The sequence below is a fragment of the Heptranchias perlo genome, unplaced genomic scaffold (assembly GCF_035084215.1).
Source record: "Heptranchias perlo isolate sHepPer1 unplaced genomic scaffold, sHepPer1.hap1 HAP1_SCAFFOLD_204, whole genome shotgun sequence".
Classification (NCBI taxonomy): domain Eukaryota; kingdom Metazoa; phylum Chordata; class Chondrichthyes; order Hexanchiformes; family Hexanchidae; genus Heptranchias; species Heptranchias perlo.
The window spans coordinates 383,497-410,860 of record NW_027139218.1 but is presented as its reverse complement, the minus strand read 5'-3'; the positions used below and the strand labels follow the sequence as shown (position 1 = coordinate 410,860).

Genomic DNA, 27,364 nt, shown 5'->3' with positions numbered 1-27,364 from the left:
TAGATTGGGAAATGTTCAAAGGGACCTGGGTGTCCTTGTACATGAGTCACTGAAAGCAAACATGCAGGTGCAGCAAGCAATTAGGAAGGCAAATGGTATGTTGGCCTTTATTACAAGAGGATTTGAGTACAGGAGTAAAGATGTCTTACTGCAATTATACAGGGCTTTGGTGAGACCGCACCTGGAGTATTGTGTACAATTTTGGTCTCCTTACCTACGAAAGGATATACTTGCCATAGAGGGAGTACAACAAAGGTTCACCAGACTGATTTGTGGTATGGCGGGATTGTCGTATGAGGAGAGATTGAGTAGACTCGGCCTGTATTCTCTAGAGTTTAGAAGAATGAGAGGTGAGCTCATTGAAACGTACAAAATTCTTACAGTACTCGACAGGGTAGATGCAGGGAGGATGTTTCCCCTGGCTGGGGAGTCTAGAACCAGGGGTCACAGTCTCAGAATAAGGGGTCGGCCATTTAGGACTGAGATGAGGAGAAATTTCTTCACTCAGAGGGTGGTGAATCTTTGGAATTCTCTACCCCAGAGGGCTGTGGAGGCTCAGTCATTGAGTACATTCAAAACAGAGATCGCTAGATTTCTAGATATTAAAGGCATCAAGGGATATGGGGATGGTGCAGGAAAATGGCGTTTAGGTAGAAGATCAGCCATGATCTTGTTGAATGGCGGAGCAGGCTCGAGGGGCCGGATGGTCTACTCCTGCTCCTATTTCTTATGTTCCTATGTTCCTATGTAAGCACCGATCCTTGCTGCACCCCACTAGTTACAGCCTGCCAGCCTAAAAATGACCCGTATATCCCTACTCTCTGTTTTCTGTCCGTTAACCAATCCTCTATCCATGCTAATATATTACCCCCAACCCCATGAGCCCTTATCTTGTGTAAAAGCCTTTTATGTGGCACCTTATTGAATGCCTTTTGAAAATCCATATATATTACTAATCCCCCTTTATCTACCGTGCTAGTTACATCCTCAAAAAACTGCAATAGTTTTGTCAAACACGATTTCCCTTTCATAAAACCATGTTGACTCTGCCTAATCATATTATGATTTTCTAAGTGCCCTGTTACCACTTCCTTAATAATGGATTCCAGCATTTTCCCGAGGACTGATGTCAGGCTAACTGGCCCATAGTTCCATGTTTTCTCTCTCCCTTCTTTCTTGAATAGCGGGGTCACATTTGCTACCTTCCAATCCACTGGGACCGTTCCAGAATCTAGTGAGTTTTGGAAGATCACAACCAATGCATCCACTATCTCTGCAGCCACCTCTTTTAGAACCCTCGGATGTAGGCCATAATGTCCAGGGGATTTGTCAGCTTTTAGTCCCGTTAATTTCTCCAGTACTTTTTCTTTACTAATATTAATTACTTTAAGTTCCGCACTCTTGTTAGACCCTTGGTTCCTAAAGTATGGTGCCCAGAATTGGACACAATACTCCAGCTGAGGCCTAACCAGTGATTTGTAAAGGTTTAGGATGACTCCCTTGTTTTGTATTCAATGTCCCTTTTTACAAAGCCAAGTATTCCTTACGCTTTCTTAACCACCTTATCAACTTGCCCTGCCACCTGCAAAGTTTTGTGAATATGCACCCTCAGGTCCCTCTGCTCTTGCATGCCCCTCAATCTAGAACCATTTAGATTATACTGCTTCTCCATGTTCTTCCTCCCAAAGTGCATCACTTCACACTTTTCGGCATTAAATTTCATCTGCCATGTGTCTGCCTATTTCAACAGTCTGTCTCTGTCCTAGTAGAGTCTGTTACTATCCTGCTCACTATTTGCTATGTTGCCAAGTTTTGTGTCCCCCACAAACTCCGAAATTGTACTCCCTATAACAAAGTCTAGATCATTTATATATAACAAGAAAAGTAATGGTCCTAATACCGACCCCTGGGGGACGCCACTGCAAACTTCTCTCCAGTCAGAAAAACACCCACTCAACACTACTGTCTGCCTCCTATCCCTCAGCCAATTACATACCCAAGTTACCACTGCCCCTTTATTCCCACGTGTTTCTATTTTCCAAATAAGTCTGTTATGTGGTACTTTATCAAAAGCCTTTTGAAAGTCCATATAAACATCATCTACTATACTACCTTCATCAACCCTCTATGATACTTCATAGAATCATAGAATGGTTACAGGACAGAAGGAGGCCGTTTGGCCCATCAAGCCCGTGCTGGCTCTTCGTAATAGCAATACAGCTAGTCCCACTCCCCCGCCCTATCCCCATAGCCCTGCAAAGTTTTTCCTTTCAAGTACTTATCCAGTTCCCTTTTGAAGGCCACGATTGAATCTGCCTCCACCACCCCCTCGGGCAGTGCATTTCAGATCCTAACCACTCGCTGTGTAAAAAAGTTTTTCCTCATGTCACCTTTGGTTCTTTTGCCAATCATCTTAAATCTATGTCCTCTGGTTCTTGACCCTTCCACCAATGGGAACAGTTTCTCTCTATCTACTCTGTCTAGTCCCTTCATGATTTTGAACACCTCTATCAAATCTCCTCTCAACCTTCTCTGCTCCAAGGAGAACAATTGTAAACAATTTTACAACACCAAGTTATAGTCCAGCAATTTTATTTTAAATTCACAAGCTTTCGGAGATTCTCTCCTTCCTCAGGTAAATGTTCAGGATCTCCTTGAAGCCTACGCATTTATACATATTGAATAATACATGGTGTTTACAGACTGCCCCTGCAACTGCCCGTTGCCAAGGCAATCACCGTGTTCAGACAGAGAGGTGTCATCTGCAGAACCCCCGAATACACATTCAACAAAAAAACAAACAGGGAAAAAAAAGAGAAAAAAAAAACACAGAGAGAGGCAGAAACATCCGGAAGGCAGAGAGAGCCAGCAAATGACCCATTATATTAAAAACAGATAACATTTGTTCGCTGGTGGGGTAACGTGTAGCGTGACATGAACCCAAGATCCCGGTTGAGGCCGTCCTCATGGGTGCGGAACTTGGCTATCAATTTCTGCTCGACGATTTTGCGTTGTCGTGTGTCTCGAAGGCCGCCTTGGAGTACGCTTACCCGAAGGTCGGTGGATGAATGTCCATGACTGCTGAAGTGTTCCCCGACTGGGAGGGAACCCTCCTGTTTGGCGATTGTTGCGCGGTGTCCGTTCATCCGTTGTCGCAGCGTCTGCATGGTCTCGCCAATGTACCATGCTCTGGGGCATCCTTTCCTGCAACGTATGAGGTAGACAACGTTGGCCGAGTCACAGGAGTATGAACCATGCACCTGGTGGGTGGTGTCATCTCGTGTGATGGTGGTATCTGTGTCGATGATCTGGCATGTCTTGCAGAGGTTACCGTGGCAGGGTTGTGTGGCGTCGTGGACGCTGTTCTCTTGAAAGCTGGGTAGTTTGCTGCGAACGATGGTCTGTTTGAGGTTGGGTGGCTGTTTAAAGGCGAGTAGTGGAGGTGTGGGGATGGCCATAGCGAGGTGTTTGTCCTCATTGATGACATGTTGAAGGCTGCGGAGAACATGGCGTAGTTTCTCCGCTCCGGGGAAGTACTGGACGACAAAGGGTACTCTGTTGGTTGCGTCCCGTGTTAGTCTCCTGAGGAGGTCTATGCGATTTTTTGCTGTGGCCCGTCGGAACTGTCGATCGATGAGTCGAGCGTCATATCCCGTTCTTACTAGGGCGTCTTTCAGCGTCTGTAGGTGTCCATCGCGTTCCTCCTCGTCTGAGCAGACCCTGTGTATTCGCAGGGCCTGTCCATAGGGGATGGCCTCTTTGACGTGGTTAGGGTGGAAGCTGGAAAAGTGGAGCATCGTGAGGTTGTCCGTGGGCTTGCGGTAGAGTGAGGTGCTGAGGTGCCCGTCTTTGATGGAGATTCGTGTGTCCAAGAAAGAAACTGATTCTGAGGAGTAGTCCATGGTGAGCTTGATGGTGGGATGGAACTTGTTGATGTTATCGTGTAGTCTCTTTAGTGATTCCTTGCCGTGGGTCCATAGAAAGAAAATGTCGTCGATGTATCTGGTGTATAGTGTTGGTTGGAGGTCTTGTGCAGTGAAGAAGTCCTGCTCGAACTTGTGCATGAAAATGTTGGCGTATTGGGGTGCGAATTTGGTCCCCATGGCTGTTCCGTGTGTTTGGGTAAAGAACTGGTTATCGAAGGTGAAGACATTGTGATCCAGGATGAAGCGGATGAGTTGTAGGATGGCTTCCGGAGATTGGCTGTTGTTGGTGTTGAGTATTGATGCTGTCGCAGCGATGCCGTCATCGTGGGGGATACTGGTGTATAGTGCCGAGACGTCCATCGTGGTGAGAAGTGTTCCTGGTTCAACTGGTCCGTGGGTACTGAGTTTTTGTAGGAAGTCTGTAGTGTCGCGACAGAAGCTGGGGGTTCCCTGTACGATGGGTTTCAGGATGCCCTCGATGTATCCAGAGAGGTTCTCACACAGGGTTCCGTTGCCTGATACGATGGGACGTCCGGGTGTGTTGGCTTTGTGTATCTTTGGGAGGCAGTAGAAGTCTCCCACGCGGGGATTACGTGGGATGAGAATGCGTAGGATGCTTTGAAGGTCTGGATCGAAGGTCTTGATCAGTTTGTTGAGCTGGTGGGTGTGTTCTTTGGTCGGATCTGCGGGTAACCGTCTGTAGTGTTCCTGGTTGTCCAGTTGTCGGTATGCTTCTTTGCAATAGTCTGTTCTGTTCTGTATGACTATGGCTCCTCCTTTGTCCGCTGGTTTGATGACGATGTTGCGGTTGGTCTTGAGAGCGTTGATGGCGTTGCGTTGTGCTCGGGTGACATTCTGGACTGTCTTCTGAGTGCGGCTGATGAATCTGGCATTGACGCATTTCCTGACAGCTTGAGCATACATGTCCAGCTGAGGGCAGCGACCCTCCGGAGGAGTCCAGTTTGACTCTTTCCTCTTCGGTTGCTGTACCGCGGATCCCTCTGTCTGCTGTTCCGGATCGTCGATTGTCTCATTGGGTTCGCTGCTGAAATCTTGGGGTTTGTGGTAGAATTCCCGGAGCCTCATTCTCCTGATGAATTCCTCTGTGTCCGCCGCGAGACTAGTGGGGTCCATTTTGGTAGTGGGGCAGAAATTGAGCCCTCGGCTGAGAACTTCGATTTCGTCTGGTTGAAGGGTGTGGTCGGATAAATTGACAATAGACTTCCCTGTGGTTGCAACCGTGGTACCAGGGGAAGCTTGGTCGTTGCTGGTGGTGATGCCGAGTTTCTCAAGCTTCCTGCTCTTGGTTTTCATGTAGGCAGCGTAGTTCCGTTGCCTCGTCTGTTTGGCGGTATAACGTAGCTGGTTCATCGTTCGCAGCAAACTACCCAGCTTTCAAGAGAACAGCGTCCACGACGCCACACAACCCTGCCACGGTAACCTCTGCAAGACATGCCAGATCAGCGACACAGATACCACCATCACACGAGATGACACCACCCACCAGGTGCATGGTTCATACTCCTGTGACTCGGCCAACGTTGTCTACCTCATACGTTGCAGGAAAGGATGCCCCAGAGCATGGTACATTGGCGAGACCATGCAGACGCTGCGACAACGGATGAACGGACACCGCGCAACAATCGCCAAACAGGAGGGTTCCCTCCCAGTCGGGGAACACTTCAGCAGTCATGGACATTCATCCACCGACCTTCGGGTAAGCGTACTCCAAGGCGGCCTTCGAGACACACGACAACGCAAAATCGTCGAGCAGAAATTGATAGCCAAGTTCCGCACCCATGAGGACGGCCTCAACCGGGATCTTGGGTTCATGTCACGCTACACGTTACCCCACCAGCGAACAAATGTTATCTGTTTTTAATATAATGGGTCATTTGCTGGCTCTCTCTGCCTTCCGGATGTTTCTGCCTCTCTCTGTGTTTTTTTTTTCTCTTTTTTTTCCCTGTTTGTTTTTTTGTTGAATGTGTATTCGGGGGTTCTGCAGATGACACCTCTCTGTCTGAACACGGTGATTGCCTTGGCAACGGGCAGTTGCAGGGGCAGTCTGTAAACACCATGTATTATTCAATATGTATAAATGCGTAGGCTTCAAGGAGATCCTGAACATTTACCTGAGGAAGGAGAGAATCTCCGAAAGCTTGTGAATTTAAAATAAAATTGCTGGACTATAACTTGGTGTTGTAAAATTGTTTACAATTGTCAACCCCAGTCCATCACCGGCATCTCCACACCAAGGAGAACAATCCCAGCTTCTCCAGTCTATCCACGTAACTAAAATCCCTCATCCCTGGAATCATTCTAATAAATCTCATCTGCACCCTCTCTAAGGCCTTCACATTCTTCCTAAAATGCGGTGCCCAGAATTGGACACAATACTCCAGTACCTGTCCTGGGAGTGTTTGATGGGATAGTGTAGAGGGAGCTTTACCCTGTATCCATCAATGCTGTACCTGCCCTGTGAGTATTTGATGGGGCAGTGTAGGGGGAGCTTTACTCTTTATCCAAACTGTCTTGGGTATGTTTGGTGGGACAGTGTGGAGGGAGCTTGACTCTGTATCTAACCCATGCTGTATGTGCACTGGGAGTGTTTGATGGGACAGTGTAGAGGGAGCTTCACTTAGTCTCTAACCCGTGCTGTACCTGCCCTGGGAGTGTTTGATGGGCCAGTGTAGAGGGAGCTTTATGTGTCTGCTGTGGCTCAGTGCATCATTCTCATCTCTGAGTCAGAAGGTTGTGGGTTGAAGTCCCAGTCCAGAGATCTGAGCCGATAATCCAGGCTGACACTGTTGGCAGTTCTGTCTTTTGGATGAGACGTGAAATCGAGGCCCTGTCAGCTCTCTCAGGTGGACATAAAAGATTGCACCGCACTATTCGAAGAAGAGCAGGGGAGTTCTCCCCTGTGTCCTGGCCAATATTTATCCGTCAACCAACATTATATATGAGATTATCTGGTCATTTATTTCATTGCTGTTTGTGGGATCTTGCTGTTCGTAAATTTGCTGCTGTGTTTCCAACATTACAACAGTGACTTCACTTCAAAAGTACTTCCTTGGCTGTAAAACGCTTTGGGACGTCCTGAGCTGGTGAAAGTCTTCCTTTCAATGTCTCACATAGGAACATAGGAACAGGAGGAGGCCATTCAGCCCCTCGTGCCTGCTCTGCCATTTGATAAGATCATGGCTGATCTGTGATCTAACTCCATATACCTGCCTTTGGCCCATATCCCTTAATACCTTTGGTTGCCAAAAAGCTATCTATCTCAGATTTAAATTTAGCAATTGAGCTCGTATCAATTGCCGTTTGTGGAAGAGAGTTCCAAACTTCTACCACCCTTTGTGTGTAGAAATGTTTTCTAATCTCACTCCTGAAAGGTCTGGCTCTAATTTTTAGACTGTGCCCCCTACTCCTAGAATCCCCAACCAGTGGAAATAGTTTCTCTCTATCCACCCTATCTGTTCCCCTTAATATCTTATAAACTTCGATCAGATCACCCCTTAACCTTCTAAACTCCAGAGAATACAACCCCAATTTGTGTAATCTCTCCTCGTAACTTAATCCTTGAAGTCCGGGTATCATTCTAGTAAACCTACGCTGCACTCCCTCCAAGGCCAACCTGTCCTTCCGAAGGCGCGGTGCCCAGAACTGCTCACAGTACTCCAGGTGCGGTCTAACCAGGTTTTTGTATAGCTGCAGCATATGACACTCGGCTTTTTAAGAAAGGAGAGAGAGAGAAACCAGGGAACTATAGACCAGTTAGTCTAACATCTGTTGTGGGGAAAATGCTGGAGTCTATAATTAAGGATAGGGTGACTGAACACCTCGAGAATTTTCAGTTAATCAGAGAGAGCCAGCATGGATTTGTGAAAGGTAGGTCATGCCTGACAAATCTGATTGAATTTTTTGAAGAGGTGACTAAAGTAGTGGACAGGGGAATGTCAATGGATGTTATTTATATGGACTTCCAGAAGGCATTTGATAAGGTCCCACATAAGAGACTGTTAGCTAAGATAGAGGCCCATGGAATTGAGGGAAAATTATGGACTTGGTTAGGAAGTTGGCTGAGCGAAAGGCGTCAGAGAGTAGGGATAATGGGTAGGTACTCACATTGGCAGGATGTGACTTGTGGAGTCCCGCAGGGATCTGTCTTGGGGCCTCAATTATTCACAATATTTATTAACGACTTAGATGAAGGCATAGAAAGTCTCATATCTAAGTTTGCCGATGACACAAAGATTGGTGGCATTGTAAGCAGTGTAGATGAAAACATAAAATTACAAAGTGATATTGATAGATTAGGTGAATGGGCAAAACTGTGGCAAATGGAATTCAATGTAGGCAAATGTGAGGTCATCCACTTTGGATCAAAGAAGGATAGAACAGGGTACTTTCTAAATGGTAAAAAGTTAAAAACAGTGGATGTCCAAAGGGACTTAGGGGTTCAGGTACATTGATCATTGAAGTGTCATGAACAGGTGCAGAAAATAACCAATAAGGCTAATGGAATGCTGGCCTTTATATCTAGAGGACTAGAGTACAAGGGGGCAGAAGTTATGCTGCAGCTATACAAAACCCTGGTTAGACCGCACCTGGAGTACTGTGAGCAGTTCTGGGCACCGCACCTTCGGAAGGACATATTAGCCTTGGAGGGAGTGCAGCGTAGGTTTACTAGAATGATACCCAGACTTCAAGAGTTAAGTTACGAGGAGAGATTACACAAATTGGGGTTGTATTCTCTGGAGTTTCGAAGGTTAAGGTGTGATCTGATCGAAGTTTATAAGATATTAAGGGGAACGGATAGGGTGGATAGAGAGAAACTATTTCCGCTGGTTGGGGATTCTAGGAGTAGGGGGCACAGTCTAAAAATTAGAGCCAGACCTTTCAGGAGCGAGATGAGAAAACATTTCTACACACAAAGGGTGGTAGAAGTTTGGAACTCTCTTCCGCAAACGGCAATTGATACTAGCTCAATTGCTAAATTTAGATCTGAGATAGATAGCTTTTTGACAACCAAAGGTATTAAGGGATATGGGCCAAAGGCAGGTATATGGAGTTAGATCACAGATCAGCCATGATCTTATCTCCTGTGTTCCTATGTTCCTATAACTTCTGCCCCCTTGTACTCCAGTCCTCTAGATATAAAGGCCAGCATTCCATTTCCTTATTGATTATTTTCTGCACCTGTTCATGATACTTCAATGATCGATGTACCTGAACCCCTAAGTCCCTTTGGATATCCACTGTTTTTAACTTTTTACCATTTAGAAAGTACCCTGTTCTATCCTTTTTTGGTCCAAAGTGGATGACCGAAATGTAGGGGGCATGATTCAGACTGCAGGAAGATATCAATGGACTGGTCAGGTGGGCAGAAAAGTGGCAAATGGAGTTCAATCCAGAGAAGTGTGAGGTAATGCATTTGGGGAGAGCAAACAAGGCAAGGGAATACACAATAAATAGGAGGGTACTGAGAGGTGTAGAGGAACAAAGGGATCTTGGATGCATGACCACAGATCCCTGAAGGTAGCAGGACAGATAGATAAGGTGGTTAAGAAGGCATACGGGATACTTTCCTTCATTAGCTGAGGCATAGAATATAAAAGCAGGGATGTTATGCTGGAACTGTATAAAACACTGGTTAGGCCACAGCTTGAGTACTGTGTACAGTTCTGTTCACCACATTACAGGAAGGATGTGATTGCACTAGAGAGGGTGCAGAGGAGATTTACAAGGATGTTGCCAGGACTGGAAAATTTTAGCTATGAGGAAAGATTGGATCGGCTGGGGTTGTTCTCTTTGGAAGATGGCCGACCTCCAGCAGCAGCAGGAGACCCAGGAGCTGGCCTCCAAGCGGGTGGACATCCAGAACAAGCGCTTCTACCTGGACGTGAAGCAGAACGCCAAGGGCCGCTTCATCAAGATCACCGAGGTGTGCGCAGGCGGCAACAAGAGCCGGCTGACCCTCTCCATGGCGGTGGCGGCCGAGTTCCGCAACTACCTCGGGGATTTCATCGAGCACTACGCGCAGCTGGCCCTCTCGGACTCGGACGTCGGCCTGAGCTCCGACGAGCCCCGCCGTGCGCTGAAGAGCGAGTTCCTGGTGCGGGAGAACCCCAAGTACGACATGGACCTTAAATCGAGGCCCCGGCTTGGGGGGGACGCAAGGCCAGACCATCGCCCTGCCGGCCCAAGGGCTCATCGAGTTCAGGGACACACTGGCGAAGCTGATCGACGACTACGGCGTGGACGACGAGCCGTGCGGCCAGTCTGAGTTGCCCGAGGGCACGTCCATCACCGTGGACAGAAAGCGCTTCTTCTTCAACGTGGGCTCCAACAAGTGCAGCGTGTTCATGCGAGTGTGTGAGGTGAAGCCCTCTTACAGGAACTCCATCACCACCCCCTATAAAGCCTGGTCAAAGTTCGGCAGCACCTTCAGCAAGTACGCCGAGGAGATGACGGAGATCCAGGACAAACATCGGGACAAGAAGGAAAAAGCAGGAACTAAGCGTCACAAAACATATTTGAAAGTTCTTTATCTGAGTGCACGTAGCATTCGTAACAAAATGGACGAGTTAACGGCACAAATAACTACGTATGGGTATGATCTTGTGGCCATTACAGAAACATGGCTGCAGGGTGACAATGACTGGGAATTAAATATGCCAGGGTATTTAACAATCAGGAAGGACAGGCAGGAAGGAAGGGGAGGTGGGGTGGCTATGTTAATAAAGGAAGGAATCACTGTAATACAGAGAAAAGATATTGGGACAAAGGATCAGGATAATGAAACAGTTTGGGTAGAGATAAGGAATAATAAGGAGAAAAAAACACTAGTGAGCGTAGTATATAGGCCTCCTAATAGTTGCAACTCTGCTGGAAGAAGTATTAATCAGGAAATAGTCAGGGCATGTAATAAGGGAACAGCTATAATTATGGGGGATTTTAACTATCATATTAACTGGACCAATCAAATTGGCAGGGCAGCCTTCAGGAAGAGTTTATTGAGTGTATTAGGGATGGATTTCTTGAGCAGTATGTAACTGATCCTACAAGGGGGCAAGCAACCTTGGACCTGGTCCTGTATAATGAGCCAGGATTAATTAATAATGTCCTAGTTAAGGATCCCCTTGGAATGAGTGACCATAACATGGTCACATTCCATATCTAATTAGAGGGTGAGAAGGTTGGTTCTCAAACAAGCGTACTGAGCTTGAATAAAGGAGACTATGATGGTATGAGGGCAGAATTGATTAAAGTCGACTGGGAAAATAGATTAAAGGGTAAGACGGTACATGAACAGTGGAGTTCATTTAAGGAGTTATTTTACAACTTTCAAAAAATATATATTCCACTGAGGAAAAAAGGGTGTAAAAGAAATGACAGCCATCCGTGGCTGAGTAAAGAAATTAAGGATAGTATCCGACTAAAAACAAGGACATATAAGGTAGCCAAACTTAGTGGGAGGATAGAAGATTGGGAAGTCTTCAAAAGACAACAAAAAGTAACTAAAGGATTGATTAAGAAAGGGAAGATAGATTATGAAAATAAATTAGCAAAAAATATAAAAACAGATAGCAAGAGTTTCTATCGTCATATAAAAAGAAAAAGGGTGGCTAAGGCAAACGTAGGTCCCTTAGAGGATGAGACTGGGAAATTAATGGTGAGAAACATGGAGATGGCAAAAATGCTGAACAAATATTTTGTTTCAGTCTTTACGGTAGAGGACACTAAGAATATCCCAACACTGGACAACATGGCAGGAGATCCCAGCGCCGTGTCATGTTCCTCTTGTGAGATGTGGGAATTCAGGGATCCTTCCTGTGTCCCTGGTTCCTTCACCTGCGGGAAGTGTGTCCAGCTGCAGCTATTGTTTGACCGCTTGACGGCTCTGGAGCTGCGGATGGACTCACTTTGGAGCATCCGCGATGCTGAGAAAGTCGTGGATAGCACGTTCAGTGAGTTGGTCACACCGCAGATAAAAATTACTGAGGGAGATAGTGAATGGGTGACCAACAGACAGAGGAAGAGTAGAAAGGCAGTGCAGGGGTCCCCTGCGGTCATCTCCCTCCAAAACAGGTATACCGTTTTGGATACTGTTGGGAGAGATGGCTCACCAGGGGAAGGTGACAGCGGCCAGGTTCATGGCACCGTGGCTGGCTCTGCTGCACAGGAGGGCAGGAAAAAGAGTGGCAGAGCTATAGTGATAGGGGACTCGATTGTAAGGGGAATAGACAGGCGTTTCTGCGGACGCAACCGAGACTCCAGGATGGTATGTTGCCTCCCTGGTGCAAGGGTCAAGGATGTCTCGGAGCGGCTGCAGGACATTCTGGAGGGGGAGGGTGAACAGCCAGTTGTCGTGGTGCATATAGGTACCAAAGATATAGGTAAAAAACAGGATGAGGTCCTATAAGCTGAATTTAGGGAGTTAGGAGTTAAACTAAAAAGTAGGACCTCCAAGGTAGTAATCTCAGGATTGCTACCAGTGCCATGGGCTAGTCAGAGTAGGAATGACAGGATAGCTAGGATGAATACGTGGCTTGAGAGATGGTGCAAGAGGGAGGGATTCAAATTCCTGGGCCATTGGAACCGGTTCTGGGGGAGGTGGGACCAGTACAAATTGGACGGTCTGCATCTGGGCAGGACTGGAACCAATGTCCTAGGGGGAGTGTTTGCTCGTGCTGTTGGGGAGGGTGTAAACTAATGTGGCAGGGGGATGGGAACCGATGCAGGAAGTCAGTGGGAAGTAAAGTGGTGACAGAAACAAAAGGCAGTAAGGGAGAGTGTACAGAACATGACCGGACAGATTGTCTGAGAAAGCAGGGCAAAGACCAAGGGGAGTCTAGATTAAACTGCATTTATTTCAATGCAAGAAGTCTGATGGGCAAGGCAGATGAACTCAGGGCATGGATGGGTACATGGGACTGGGATGTTATAGCTATTATTGAAACATGGCTAAGGGAGGGGCAGGACTGGCAGCTCAATGTTCCAGGGTACAGATGCTATCGGAAAGATAGAGCAGGAGGTAAGAGAGGAGGGGGAGTTGCGTTCTTGATTAGGGAGAACATCACGGCAGTAGTGAGAGGGGATATATCTGAGGGTTCGCCCACTGAGTCTATATGGGTAGAACTGAAAAATAAGAAGGGAGAGATCACTTTGATAGGATTGTACTACAGACCCCCAAATAGTCAACGGGAAATTGAGGAGCAAATATGTAAGGAGATTACAGACAGCTGCAAGAAAAATAGGGTGGTAATAGTAGGGGACTTTAACTTTCCCAACATTGACTGGGACAGCCATAGCATTCGGGGCTTGGATGGAGAGAAATTTGTTGAGTTTATTCAGGAGGAATTTCTCATTCAGTATGTGGAATGCCCGACTAGAGAGGGGGCAAAACTTGACCTCCTCTTGGGAAATAAGGAAGGGCAGGTGACAGAAGTGTTAGTGAGGGATCACTTTGGGACCAGTGATCATAATTCCATTAGTTTTAAGATAGCTATGGAGAATGATAGGTCTGGCCCAAAAGTTAAAATTCTAAATTGGGGAAAGGCCAATTTTGATGGTATTAGACAGGAACTTTCAGAAGTTGATTGGGAGAGTCTGTTGGCAGGCAAAGGGACGACTGGTAAGTGGGAGGCTTTCAAAAGTGTGTTAACCAGGGTTCAGGGTAAGCACATTCCTTATAAAGTGAAGGGCAAGGCTGGTAGAAGTAGGGAACCTTGGATGACTCGGGAGATTGAGGCCCTAGTCAAAAAGAAGAAGGAGGCATGTGACATGCATAGGCAGCTGGGATCAAGTGGATCCCTAGAAGAGTATAGAGATTGCCGGAGTAGAGTTAAGAGAGAAATCAGGAGGGCAAAAAGGGGACATGAGATTGCTTTGGCAGATAAGGCAAAGGTGAATCCAAAGAGCTTCTACAAATACATAAAGGGCAAAAGAGTAACTCGGGAGAGAGTAGGGTCTCTTAAGGATCAACAAGGTCATCTATGTGCGGAACCACAAGAGATGGGTGAGATCCTGAATGAATATTTCACATCGGTATTTACGGTTGAGAAAGGAATGGATGTTAGGGAACTTGGGGAAATAAATAGTGATGTCTTGAGGAGTGTACATATTACAGAGAGGGAGGTGCTGGAAGTCTTAACGCGCATCAAGGTAGATAAATCTCCGGGACCTGATGAAATGTATCCCAGGACGTTATGGGAGGTTAGGGAGGAAATTGCGGGTCCCCTAGCAGAGATATTTGAATCATCGACAGCTACAGGTGAGGTGCCTGAAGATTGGAGGGTAGCAAATGTTGTGCCTTTGTTTAAGAAGGGCGGCAGGGAAAGGCCTGGGAACTACAGACCGGTGAGCCTGACATCTGTAGTGGGTAAGTTGTTAGAGGATATTCTGAGGGATAGGATCTACAGGCATTTGGAGAGGCAGGGACTGATTAGGAACAGTCAGCATGGTTTTGTGAGAGGAAAATCATGTCTCACGAATTTGATTGAGTTTTTTGAAGGGGTAACCAAGAAGATAGATGAGGGCTGTGCAGTAGACGTGGTCTACATGGACTTCAGCAAAGGCTTTGACAAGGTACCGCATGGTAGGTTGTTACATAAGGTTAAATCTCACGGGATCCATGGTGAGGTAGCCAATTGGATACAAAATTGGCTTGACGACAGAAGACAGAGGGTGGTTGTAGAGGGTTGTTTTTCAAACTGGAGGCCTGTGACCAGCGTTGTGCCTCAGGGATCGGTGCTGGGTCCGCTGTTATTTGTTATTTATATTAATGATTTGGATGAGAATTCAGGAGGCATGGTTAGTAAGTTTGCAGATGACACCAAGATTGGTGGCATTGTGGACAGTGAAGAAGGTTATCTAGGATTGCAACGGGATCTTGATAAATTGGGCCAGTGGGCCGATGAATGGCAGATGGAGTTTAATTTAGATAAATGTGAGGTGATGCATTTTGGTAGATCAAATCGGGCCAGGACCTACTCCGTTAATGGTAGGGCGTTGGGGAGAGTTATAGAACAAAGAGATCTAGGAGTACAGGTTCATAGCTCCTTGAAAGTGGAGTCACAGGTGGATAGGGTGGTGAAGAAGGCATTCAGCATGCTTGGTTTCATTGGTCAGAACATTGAATACAGGAGTTGGGATGTCTTATTGAAGTTGTACAAGACATTAGTAAGGCCACACTTGGAATACTGTGTACAGTTCTGGTCACCCTATTATAGAAAGGATATTATTAAACTCGAAAGAGTGCAGAAAAGATTTACTCGGATGCTACTGGGTCTTGATGGTTTGACTTATAGGGAGAGGTTAGATAGACTGGGACTTTTTTCCCTGGAGAGTAGGAGGTTAAGGGTTGATCTTATAGAAGTCTATAAAATAATGAGGGGCATAGATAAGGTAGATAGTCAAAATCTTTTCCCAAAGGTAGGGGAGTCTATAACGAGGGGACATAGATTTAAGGTGAGAGGGGAGAGATACAAAAGGGTCCAGAGGGGCAATTTTTTCACTCAAAGGTTGGTGAGTGTCTGGAACGAGCTGCCAGAGGCAGTAGTAGAGGCGGGTACAATTTTGTCTTTTAAAAAGCATTTGGACAGTTACATGGGTAAGATGGGTATAGAGGGATATGGGCCAAGTGCAGGCAATTGGGACTAGCTTAGTGGTATAAACTGGGCGACATGGACATGTTGGGCCGAAGGGCCTGTTTCCATGTTGTAACTTCTATGATTCTATGATATGAAACAGGGGGCTCTAGGGGGGGGAGGAGCTAAATACGATTAAAGTCACTAAGGAATTGGTACTTAGTAAATTAATGGGACTCAAGGCGGATAAATCCCCTGGACCTGATGGCTTACATCCCTGGGTCTTGAGGGAAGTGGCAGTGGGGATTGTGGATGCTTTGGTAATAATTTTCCAAAATTCTCTGGACTCGGCAAAGGTCCCGGCAGATTGGAAAACTGCTAATGTAACACCCTTATTTTAAACGGGTAGTCGGCAGAAGGCTGGAAATTATAGACCAGTTAGCCTAACATCTGTGGTGGGTATAATTTTGGAGTCTATTATTAAGGAGACAGTAGCAGAACATTTGGATAAACATAATTTAGTAGGTCAAAGTCAGCATGGCTTTACGAAGGGGAAGTCATGTCTGACAAATTTGCTTGAGTTCCTTGAGGACATAACGTACAGGCTGGATAAAGGGGAACCAGCGGACGTAGTGTATTTTGACTTCCAGAAGGCATTCGACAAGGTGCCACATGAAAGATTATTGCTCAAGATAAAGAATCACTGGATTGGGGGTAATATTCTGGCATGGGTGGAGGATTGGTTATCTAACAGGAAGCAGAGAGTTGGGATAAATGGTTCATTCTCGGACTGGCAACCAGTAGCCAGTGGTGTTCCGCAGGGGTCGGTGCTGGGTCCCCAACTCTTTACAATCTATATTAACAATTTGGAGGAGGGGACCGAGTGTAACATATCAAAGTTTGCAGATGATACAAAGATGGGAGGGAAAGTAGAGAGTGAGGAGGACATAAAAAACCTGCAGGGGGATGTTGACAGGCTGGGTGAGTGGGCGGAGATTTGGCAGATGCAATACAATATTGGAAAATGTGAGGTTATGCACTTTGGCAGGAAAAATCAGAGAGCAAGTTATTATCTTGATGGCAAGAGACTGGAAAGTACTGCAGTACAAAGGGATCTGGGGGTCCTAGTGCAAGAAAATCAAAAAGTTGGTATGCAGGTGCAGCAGGTGATCAAGAAAGCCAACGGAATGTTGGCTTTTATTGCTCGGGGGATAGAATATAAAAACAGGGATGTATTGCTGCAGTTATATAAGGTATTGGTGAGACCGCACCTGGAATACTTCATACAGTTTTGGTCTCCATACTTAAGAAAAGACGTACTTGCTCTCGAGGCAGCACAAAGAAGGTTCACTCGGTTAATCCCGGGGATGAGGGGGTGGACATATGAGGAGAGGTTGAGTAGATTGGGACTCTACTCATTGGAGTTCAGAAGAATGAGAGGCGATCTTATTGAAACATATAAGATTGTGAAGGGGCTTGATTGGGTGGATGCAGTAAGGATGTTCCCAAGGATGGGTGAAACTAGAACTAGGGGGCATAATCTTAGAATAAGGGGCTGCTCTTTCAAAACTGAGATGAGGAGAAACTTCTTCACTCAGAGGGTGGTAGGTCTGTGGAATTTGCTGCCCCAGGAAGCTGTGGAAGCTACATCATTAAATAAATTTAAAACAGAAATAGACAGTTTCCTAGAAGTAAAGGGAATTAGGGGTTACGGGGAGCGGGCAGGAAATTGGACATGAATTTAGATTTGAGATTAGGATCAGATCAGCCATGATCTTATTGAATGGCGGAGCAGGCTCGAGGGGCCGGTTGGCCTACTCCTGCTCCTATTTCTTATGTTCTTATGAATAGAGAAGGCTGAGGGGAGTTTTAGTTCAGGTGTACAAAATTATTCGGGGCCTAGATAAAGTGGATCGGAAGGACCTATTTTCCTTTGCGGAAAGGTCCAAGCAGGCATAGATTAAAGTGATTGGTAGAAGGATTAGAGGGGAACTGAGGAAAAAGTTTTCACCAGGGAATGATGGGGGTCTGGAACTCACTGCCTCAACTCATTTAAAAAGTACCTGGATGTGCACCTGAAGTGCCGTGACCTATAAGGCTATCGACCAAGTGCTGGAAAGTGGGATCAGGCTGGTTGGCTCATTTTTGGCCGTCGCAGACATGATGGGCTGAATGGCCTCCTTCTGTGCCGTAAATTTTCTTTGATTCTATGAAATGTGCGGAATTCCAAACTTGCGATGTACATATAACGGAAACTTCCTGTGATCATCGGACTGTAGTCCAGCCTCCTCCTCCTAAATCTGCCGATCTGACCCATGTAATCCTGTGCTCCGCTTCCTGCACCTCGATACTCCCCTCTCCTGATAGCTCACACTCCAATCCCGAGACCGGTCACTTGGTGCTGGCTGCGCACTGAAAATCTGCGACTTCCCTCAATTTTACAGACAGATAAAATGCATAGTGGAGTTGAGTGTACATAGAATCACAGAATCATGTAGCACAGAAGGAGGCCACTCGGTCCATCGTGCCTGTGCTGGCTCTTTGAAAGAGCTATCCAATTAGTCCCATTCCTCTTTTTCCCCAGAGCCCTGTAATTTTTTTCCCTTCAAGTATTTCTCCAATTCCCTTTTGAAAGTTATTATTGACTCTGCTTCCACTGCCCTTTCAGGCAGCGCGTTCCAGATCAGAACAACTCACTGGGTAAAAAAATATTTCCTCATGTCGCCTCTGGTTCTTTTGCCGATCACCTTAAATCTGTGTCCTCTGGTTACCGACCCTTCTGGAAACAATTTCTCCTTATTTACTCTGTCTGTTCTGAGGAGAACAACCTTTTCCAGTCTTTCCACATAGCTGAAGGCCCTCATCCCTGGTACCATTCTAGTAAATCTCTTCTGCACCCTCTCCAAGGCCTTCACATCCTTCCTAAAGTGTGGTGCCCAGAATTGGACACAATACTCCAGCTGTGGCATAACCAGTGTTTTCATAGAATCATACAATGGTTATTTTTTATTATTCGTTCATAGGATGTGGGTGTCGCTGGCAAGGCCGGCATTTATTGCCCATCCCTAATTGCCCTTGAGAAGGTGGTGGTGAGCCGCCTTCTTGAACCACTGCAGTCCGTGTGGTGACGGTTCTCCCACAGTGCTGTTAGGAAGGGAGTTCCAGGATTTTGACCCAGCGACGATGAAGGAACGGCGATATATTTCCAAGTCGGGATGGTGTGTGACTTGGAGGGGAACGTGCAGGTGGTGTTGTTCCCATGTGCCTGCTGCCCTTGACCTTCTATGAGGTAGAGGTCGCGGGTTTGGGAGGTGCTGTCGAAGAAGCCTTGGCGAGTTGCTGCAGTGCATCCTGTGGATGGTACACACTGCAGCCACTGTGCGCTGGTGGTGAAGGGAATAAATGTTTAGGGTGGTGGATGGGGTGCCAATCAAGTGGGCTGCTTTGTCCTGGATGGTGTCGAGCTTCTTGAGTGTTGTTGGAGCTGCACTCATCCAAGCAAGTGGAGAGTATTCCATCACACTCCTGACTTGTGCCTTGTAGATGGTGGAAAGGCTTTGGGGAGACATGAGGTGAGTCACTCGCTGCAGAATACCCAGCCTCTGACCTGCTCTTGTAGCCAGAATATTTAAATGGCTGGCCCAGTTAAGTTTCTGGTCAATGGTGACCCCCAGGATGTTGATGGTGGGGGATTCGGCGATGGTAATGCCGTTGAATGTCAAGGGGAGGTGGTTAGACTCTCTTTTGTTGGAGATGGTCATTGCCTGGCACTTGTCTGGCGTGAATGTTACTTGCCACTTATCAGCCCAAGCCGGGATGTTGTCCAGGTCTTGCTGCATGCGGGCACGGACTGCTTCATTATTTGAGGGGTTGTGAATGGAACTGAACACTGTGCAGTCATCAGCGAACATCCCCATTTCTGACCTTATGATGGAGAGAAGGCCATTGATGAAGCAGCTGAAGATGGTTGGGCCTAGGACACTGCCCTGAGGAACTCCTGCAGCAATGCCCTGGGGCTGAGATGATTGGCCTCCAACAACCACGACCATCTTCCTTTGTGCTCGGTATGACTCCAGCCGCTGGAAAGTTTTTCCCCCGATTCCCATTGACTTCAATTTTACGAGGGCTCCTTGGTGCCACACTCGGTCAAATGCTGCCTTGATGTCAAGGGCAGTCACTCTCACCTCACCTCTGGAATTCAGCTCTTATTTGTCCATGTTTGGGCCAAGGCTGTAATGAGGTCTGGAGCCGAGTGGTCCTGGCGGAACCCAAACTGAGCATCGGTGAGCAGGTTATTGGTGAGTGAGTGCCGCTTGATAGCACTGTCAACGACACCTTCCATCACTTTGCTGATGATTGAGAGTAGACTAATGGGGCGGTAGTTGGCTGGATTGGATTTGTCCTGCTTTTTGTGGACAGGACATAACTGGGCAATTTTCCACATTGTCGGGTAGATGCTATTGCTTTGATCTGATCCTGTTGGTTGTGGAATCGCTTAGCTCTGTCTATAGCATGTTGCTTCCACTGTTTAGCATGCATGTAGTCCTGAGTTGTAGCTTCACCAGGTTGGCACCTCATTTTCAGGTACACCCTGGTACTGCTCCTGGCATGCTCTTCTACACTCCTCATTGAACCAGGTTTGATCCCCTGGCTTATTGGTAATGGTAGAGTGAGGAATATGTCAGACCATGAGGTTACAGACTGTGCTGCAATACAATTTTGCTGCTGCTGTTGGCCCACAGCGCCTCATGGTTGCCCAGTTTTGAGCTGCTAGATCTGTTCTGAATCTATCCCATTTAGCACGGTGGTAGTGCCACACAACACGTTGGATGGTGTCCTCAGTGCGAAGACGGGACTTCGTCTCCAGAAGGACTGTGCTGTGGTCACTCCTACGAATACTGTCATGGACAGATGCATCTTTTTTTTTTTTTATTCGTTCACGGGATGTGGGCGTCGCTGGCAAGGCCGGCATTTATTGCCCATCCCTAATTGCCCTCGAGAAGGTGGTGGTGAACCGCCTTCTTGAACCGCTGCAGTCCGTGTGGTGACGGTTCTCCCACTGTGCTGTTAGGAAGGGAGTTCCAGGATTTTGACCCAGCGACAATGAAGGAACGGCGATATATTTCCAAGTCGGGATGGTGTGTGACTTGGAGGGGAACGTGCAGGTGGTGTTGTTCCCATGCGCCTGCTGCCCTTGTCCTTCTAGGTGGTAGAGGTCGCGGGTTTGGGAGGTGCTGTCGAAGAAGCCTTGGCGAGTTGCTGCAGTGCATCCTGTGGATGGTGCACACTGCAGCCACAGTGCGCCGGTGGTGAAGGGAGTGAATGTTTAGGGTGGTGGATGGGGTGCCAATCAAGCGGGCTGCTTTATCTTGGATGGTGTCGAGCTTCTTGAGTGTTGTTGGAGCTGCACTCATCCAGGCAAGTGGAGAGTATTCCATCACACTCCTGACTTGTGCCTTGAAGATGGTGGAAAGGCTTTGGGGAGTCAGGAGGTGAGTCACTCGCCGCAGAATACCCAGCCTCTGACCTGCTCTCGTAGCCACAGTATTTATATGGCTGGTCCAGTTAAGTTTCTGGTCAATGGTGACCCCCAGGATGTTGATGGTGGGGGATTCGGCGATGGTAATGTCGTTGAATGTCAAGGGGAGGTGGTTAGACTCTCTTTTGTTGGAGATGGTCATTGCCTGGCACTTATCTGGCGCGAATGTTACTTGCCACTTACGAGCCCAAGCCTGGATGTTGTCCAGGTCTTGCTGCATGCAGGCTCGGACTGCTTCATTATCTGAGGGGTTGCGAATGGAACTGAACACTGTGCAGTCATCAGCGAACATCCCCATTTCTGACCTTATGATGGAGGGAAGGTCATTGATGAAGCAGCTGAAGATGGTTGGGCCTAGGACACTGCCCTGAGGAACTCCTGCAGCAATGTCCTGGGGCTGAGATGATTGGCCTCCAACAACCACTACCATCTTCCTTTGTGCTCGGTATGACTCCAGCCACTGGGGAGTTGTCCCCCTGATTCCCATTGACTTCAATTTTACTCGGGCTCCTTGGTGCCACACTCGGTCAAACGCTGCCTTGATGTCAAGGGCAGTCACTCTCACCTCTGCGTCAGGTGGATTGGTGAGGATGAGGTCAAGTAAGTTTTTCCCTCGTGTTGGTTCGCTCACCACCTGCCGCAGGCCCAGTCTAGCAGCTATGTCCTTTGGGACTCGGCCATCAGTGGTACGACCAAGCCACTCTTGGTGATGGACATGGAAGTCCCCCACCCAGAGTACATTCTGTGCCCTTGCTACCCTTAGTGCTTCCTCCAAGTGGTGCTCAACATGGAGGAGGACTGATTCATCAGCTGAGGGAGGACGGGTACGGTAGCATAGTGGTTATGTTACTGGGCTAGTAATCCAGAGGCCTGGACTAAAATCCAGAGTCATGAGTTCAAATCCCGCCACGGCAGCTGGCGAATTTAAATTCAATTAATTAATTAAATTCAATTAATTAAAATAAAATCTGGAATTAAAATACTAGTATCAGTAATGATAGCCATGAAACTACCGGATTGTCGTAAAAACCCATCTGGTTCACTAATGTCCTTTAGGGAAGGAAACCTGCCGTCCTTACCCGGTCTGGCCTAAATGTGACTCCAGACCCACAGCAATGTGGTTGATTCTTAATTGCCCTCTGAAATGGCCTAGCAAGCCACTCAGTTGTAAAATCTCGCTACGAAAAGTCATAATAAGAATAAAACCGGACGGACCACCTGGCATCGGACCACAAGGCACCAGACACGACAACGGCAAAACATCAAGCCCAGTCGACCCTGCAAGATCCTCCTCACTAACATCTGGGGACTTGTGCCAAAATTGGGAGAGCTGTCCCACAGACTAGTCAAGCAACAGCCTGACATAGCCATACTCACAGAATCATATCTTTCAGCCAACGTCCCAGACTCTTCCATCACCATCCCTGGGTATGTCCTGTCCCACTGGCAGGACAGACCAACCAGAGATGGCGGTACAGTGATATACAGTCAGGAGGGAGTGGCCCTGGGAGTCCTCAACATTGACTCCGAACCCCATGAAATCTCATGGCATCAGGTCAAACATGGGCAAGGAAACCTCCCATTGATTACCACCTACCGCCCTCCCTCAGCTGATGAATCAGTCCTCCTCCATGTTGAACACCACTTGGAGGAAGCACTGAGGGCAGCAAGGGCACAAAATGTACTCTGGGTGGGGGACTTCAATGTCCATCACCAAGAGTGGCTTGGTAGCACCACGACTGACCGAGCTGGCCGAGTCCTGAAGGACATAGCTGCTAGACTGGGCCTGCGGCAGGTGGTGAGCGAACCAACACGAGGGAAAAACTTACTTGACCTCGATCCTCACCAATCTACCTGTCGCAAATGCATCTGTCCATGACAGTATTGGTAGGAGTGACCACCGCACATTCCTCGTGGAGATGAAATCCCGTCTTCGCACTGAGGACACCATCCAACGTGTTGTGTGGCACTACCACCGTGCCAAATGGGATAGATTCAGAACAGATCTAGCAGCTCAAAACTGGGCATCCATGAGGCGCTGTGGGCCATCAGCAGCAGCAGAATTGTATTCCAGCACAATCTGTAACCTCATGGCCCGGCATATTCCTCACTCTACCATTACCAACAAGCCAGGGGATCAACCCTGGTTCAATGAGGAGTGTAGAAGAGCATGCCAGGAGCAGCACCAGGCGTACCGAAAAATGAGGTGCCAACCTGGTGAAGCTACAACTCAGGACTACATGCATGCTAAACAGCGGAAGCAACATGCTATAGACAGAGCTAAGCGATTCCACAACCAACGGATCAGATCAAAGCTCTGCAGTCCTGCCACATCCAGTCGTGAATGGGGGTGGACAATTAAACAACTAACGGGAGGAGGAGGCTCTGCAAACATCCCCATTCTCAATGATGGCGGAGTCCAGCACGTGAGTGCAAAAGACAAGGCTGAAGCGTTTGCAACCATCTTCAGCCAGAAGTGCCGAGTGGATAATCCATCTCAGCCTCCTCCCGATATCCCCACCATCACGGAAGCCAGTCTTCGGCCAATTCGATTCACTCCACGTGATATCAAGAAACGGCTGAGTGCACTGGATACAACAAAGGCTATGGGCCCCGACAACATCCCAGCTGTAGTGCTGAAGACTTGTGCTCCAGAACTAGCTGCGCCTCTAGCCAAGCTGTTCCAGTACAGCTACAACACTGGTAGCCACCCGACAATGTGGAAAATTGCCCAGGTATGTCCTGTCCACAAAAAGCAGGACAAATCCAATCCGGCCAATTACCGCCCCATCAGTCTACTCTCAATCATCAGCAAAGTGATGGAAGGTGTCGTCGACAGTGCTATCAAGCGGCACTTACTCACCAATAACCTGCTCACCGATGCTCAGTTTGGGTTCCGCCAGGACCACTCGGCTCCAGACCTCATTACAGCCTTGGTCCAAACATGGACAAAAGAGCTGAATTCCAGAGGTGAGGTGAGAGTGACTGCCCTTGACATCAAGGCAGCATTTGACCGAGTGTGGCACCAAGGAGCCCGAGTAAAATTGAAGTCAATGGGAATCAGGGGGAAAACTCTCCAGTGGCTGGAGTCATACCTAGCACAAAGGAAGATGGTAGTGGTTGTTGGAGGCCAATCATCTCAGCCCCAGGGCATTGCTGCAGGAGTTCCTCAGGGCAGTGTCCTGGGCCCAACCATCTTCAGCTGCTTCATCAATGACCTTCCCTCCATCATAAGGTCAGAAATGGGGATGTTCGCTGATGACTGCACAGTGTTCAGTTCCATTCACAACCCCTCAGATAATGAAGCAGTCCGAGCCTGCATGCAGCAAGACCTGGACAACATCCAGGCTTGGGCTCATAAGTGGCAAGTAACATTTGCGCCAGATAAGTGCCAGGCAATGACCATCTCCAACAAGAGAGAGTCTAACCACCTCCCCTTGACATTCAACGGCATTACCATCGCCGAATCCCCCACCATCAACATCCTGGGGGTCACCATTGACCAGAAACTTAACTGGACCAGCCATATAAATACTGTGGCTACGAGAGCAGGTCAGAGGCTGGGTATTCTGCGGCGAGTGACTCACCTCCTGACTCCCCAAAGCCTTTCCACCATCTACAAGGCACAAGTCAGGAGTGTGATGGAATACTCTCCACTTGCCTGGATGAGTGCAGCTCCAACAACACTCAAGAAGCTCGACACCATCCAAGATAAAGCAGCCCGCTTGATTGGCACCCCATCCACCACCCTAAACATTCACTCCCTTCACCACCGGCGCACTGTGGCTGCAGTGTGCACCATCCACAGGATGCACTGCAGCAACTCGCCAAGGCTTCTTCGACAGCACCTCCCAAACCCGCGACCTCTACCACCTAGAAGGACAAGGGCAGCAGGCGCATGGGAACAACACCACCTGCACGTTCCCCTCCAAGTCACACACCATCCTGACTTGGAAATATATCGCCGTTCCTTCATCGTCGCTGGGTCAAAATCCTGGAACTCCCTTCCTAACAGCACAGTGGGAGAACCTTCACCACACGGACTGCAGCGGTTCAAGAAGGCGGCTCACCACCACCTTCTCAAGGGCAATTTGGGATGGGCAATAAATGTCGGCCTCGCCAGCGACGCCCACATCCCGTGAACGAATAAAAAAAATAAAAAAATCAGCAGGAGGTTTCCTTGCCCATGTTTGACCTGATGCCATGAGATTTCATGGGGATCAGAGTCAATGTTGAGGACTCCCAGGGCCACTCCCTCCTGACTGTATATCACTGTACCGCCACCTCTGGTGGGACAGGACATACTCAGGGATAGTGATGGAAAAGTCTGGAACATTGGCTGAAAGGTATGATTCTGTGAGTTATGGCTGTTGCTTGACTCGTCTGTGGGACAGCTCTCCCAATCTTGGCACAAGTTCCCAGCTGTTAGTGAGGAGGACCTTGCAGGGTTGCTGTTGTCTTCTCCAGTGGTCCGTCTGGTTTTATTCTTATTATGACTTTTTTTTTTTGCGAGATTTTACAACTGAGTGGCTTGCTAGGCCATTTCAGAATCAACCACATTGCTGTGGGTCTGGAGTCACATGTAAGCCAAACTGGGTAAGGAGGGCAGGTTTCCTCCCACTAAAGGGCATTAGTGAACCAGATGGGGTTTTACAACAATCCGGTAGTTTCATGTTCACTATTACTGATGCTAGTATTTTTTATTTAATTAATTGAATTTAAATTCCCCAGCTGCCGTGAGGGGATTTGAACTCCTGACGCTGGATTATTAGTCTAGGCTTCTGAATTACTCGTCTAGTAACATAACCACTATGCTACCATACCCCTGTTCTGGAGCACAAGTCTTCAGCACTACAGCTGGGATGTCGGGGCCCATAGCCTTTACTGTATCCAGTGCACTCAGCCGTTTCTTGATATCACGTGGAGTGAATCGAACTGGCTGAAGACTGGCTTCTGTGATGGTGGGGATATCGGGAGGAGGCCGAGATGGATCAGCCACTCGGCACTTCCGGCTGAAGATGGTTGCAAACACTTCAGCCTTGTCTTTTGCACTCACGTGCTGGACTCCGCCATCATTGAGGATGGGGATGTTTACAGAGCCTCCTCCTCCCGTTAGTTGTTTAATTGTCCACCACCATTCACGACTGGATGTGGCAGGACTGCAGAGCTTTGATCTGATCCGTTGGTTGTGGAATCGCTTAGCTCTCTCTATAGCATGTTGCTTCCGCTGTTTAGCACGCATGTCGTCATGAGTTGTCGCTTCACCAGGTTGGCACCTCATTTTTAGGTATGCCTGGTTACAGCATGGAAGGAGGCCATTCGGCCCATCGAGTCCACGCTGGCTCTATGTAAGAGCAATCCAGCTGGTCCCACTCCCCCGCCCAATCCCTGTAGTCCTGCAATTTCTTTCCTTTCAAGTACTTATCCAGTTCTCTTTTGAAGGCCATGATTGAATCTGCCTCCACCACCCCCTCGGGCAGTGCATTCCAGATCCTAACCACTCGCTGTGTAAATAAGTTTTTCCTCATGTCACCTTTGGTTCTTTTGCCAGTCACCTTAAATCTATGTCCTCTGGTTCTTGACCCTTCCCCCACCCCCACATCACCCTCCCAGTTGCTATGTTCTAGGAGTGTATGCTACTGTTCGCTGCTGAGGACGTGCTATCAAAGCGTAACACTTTCAAACTGATAGCCGAAATTTCTACTCGATGATACCAGGAGAGGCCAGCCTTTGCTAAACAGAGGAATCCTTCTGCATGTGAGAGCTGAATAGTGTTTGATCAGGGACTGAATTAGAGATCACTCTTGTGTTAAATTCAGCAAAAAATGTATAGCCGTATTGACAGATTACTGGTGTCATCTCATTTTGCAGGGAACAAGGCTTCCTTTGTGCACATTCCTGAGGATTAGCAAATTAGATCTCAGTCCTTTTGTGTCCCAATTCGAAATTGTGGTTCCTCAAAAAGGAAATGAATTTACTGAGCAATTCTCAATTGCTCAACGTAAGCTTGAGGAACAGCACCTCATTTTTCGTTTAGGCACTTTACAACCTTCCGGCCTCAACATTGATTTCAATATAACTTCAGATCAGAACCACTGCTCCCATTTATTCAGTCCAATGGTTCTGTTGCTGCCATTTACAGCTACTCCGGACCAATCATTTGTTTCTTTACCTGTCCCATTCCCACCTTCCTTGCCTTGCACCATCATCCCTTTTGTCATTTAATCACTAGTGTCCTCTATCCTTTTGTTCTTTTCTCCCCTCCCCTCCCTCCCCCCTCTTTCCCTGGCTCTGTACTTGCTCAAAAA

At 47.7% G+C, this 27,364-nt stretch overlaps 1 protein-coding gene and 1 pseudogene across 1 annotated transcript in view; both read left to right on the top strand.

The window, feature by feature from the left end:
* LOC137310055 (protocadherin-16-like) overlaps positions 1–27,364 on the top strand; it is a 351,469-nt gene that overhangs the window by 142,266 nt on the left and 181,839 nt on the right. The gene's annotated exons all lie outside the window — the stretch shown is intronic.
* LOC137310054 (transcriptional activator protein Pur-alpha-like) lies at positions 9,745–26,965 on the top strand (annotated as a pseudogene).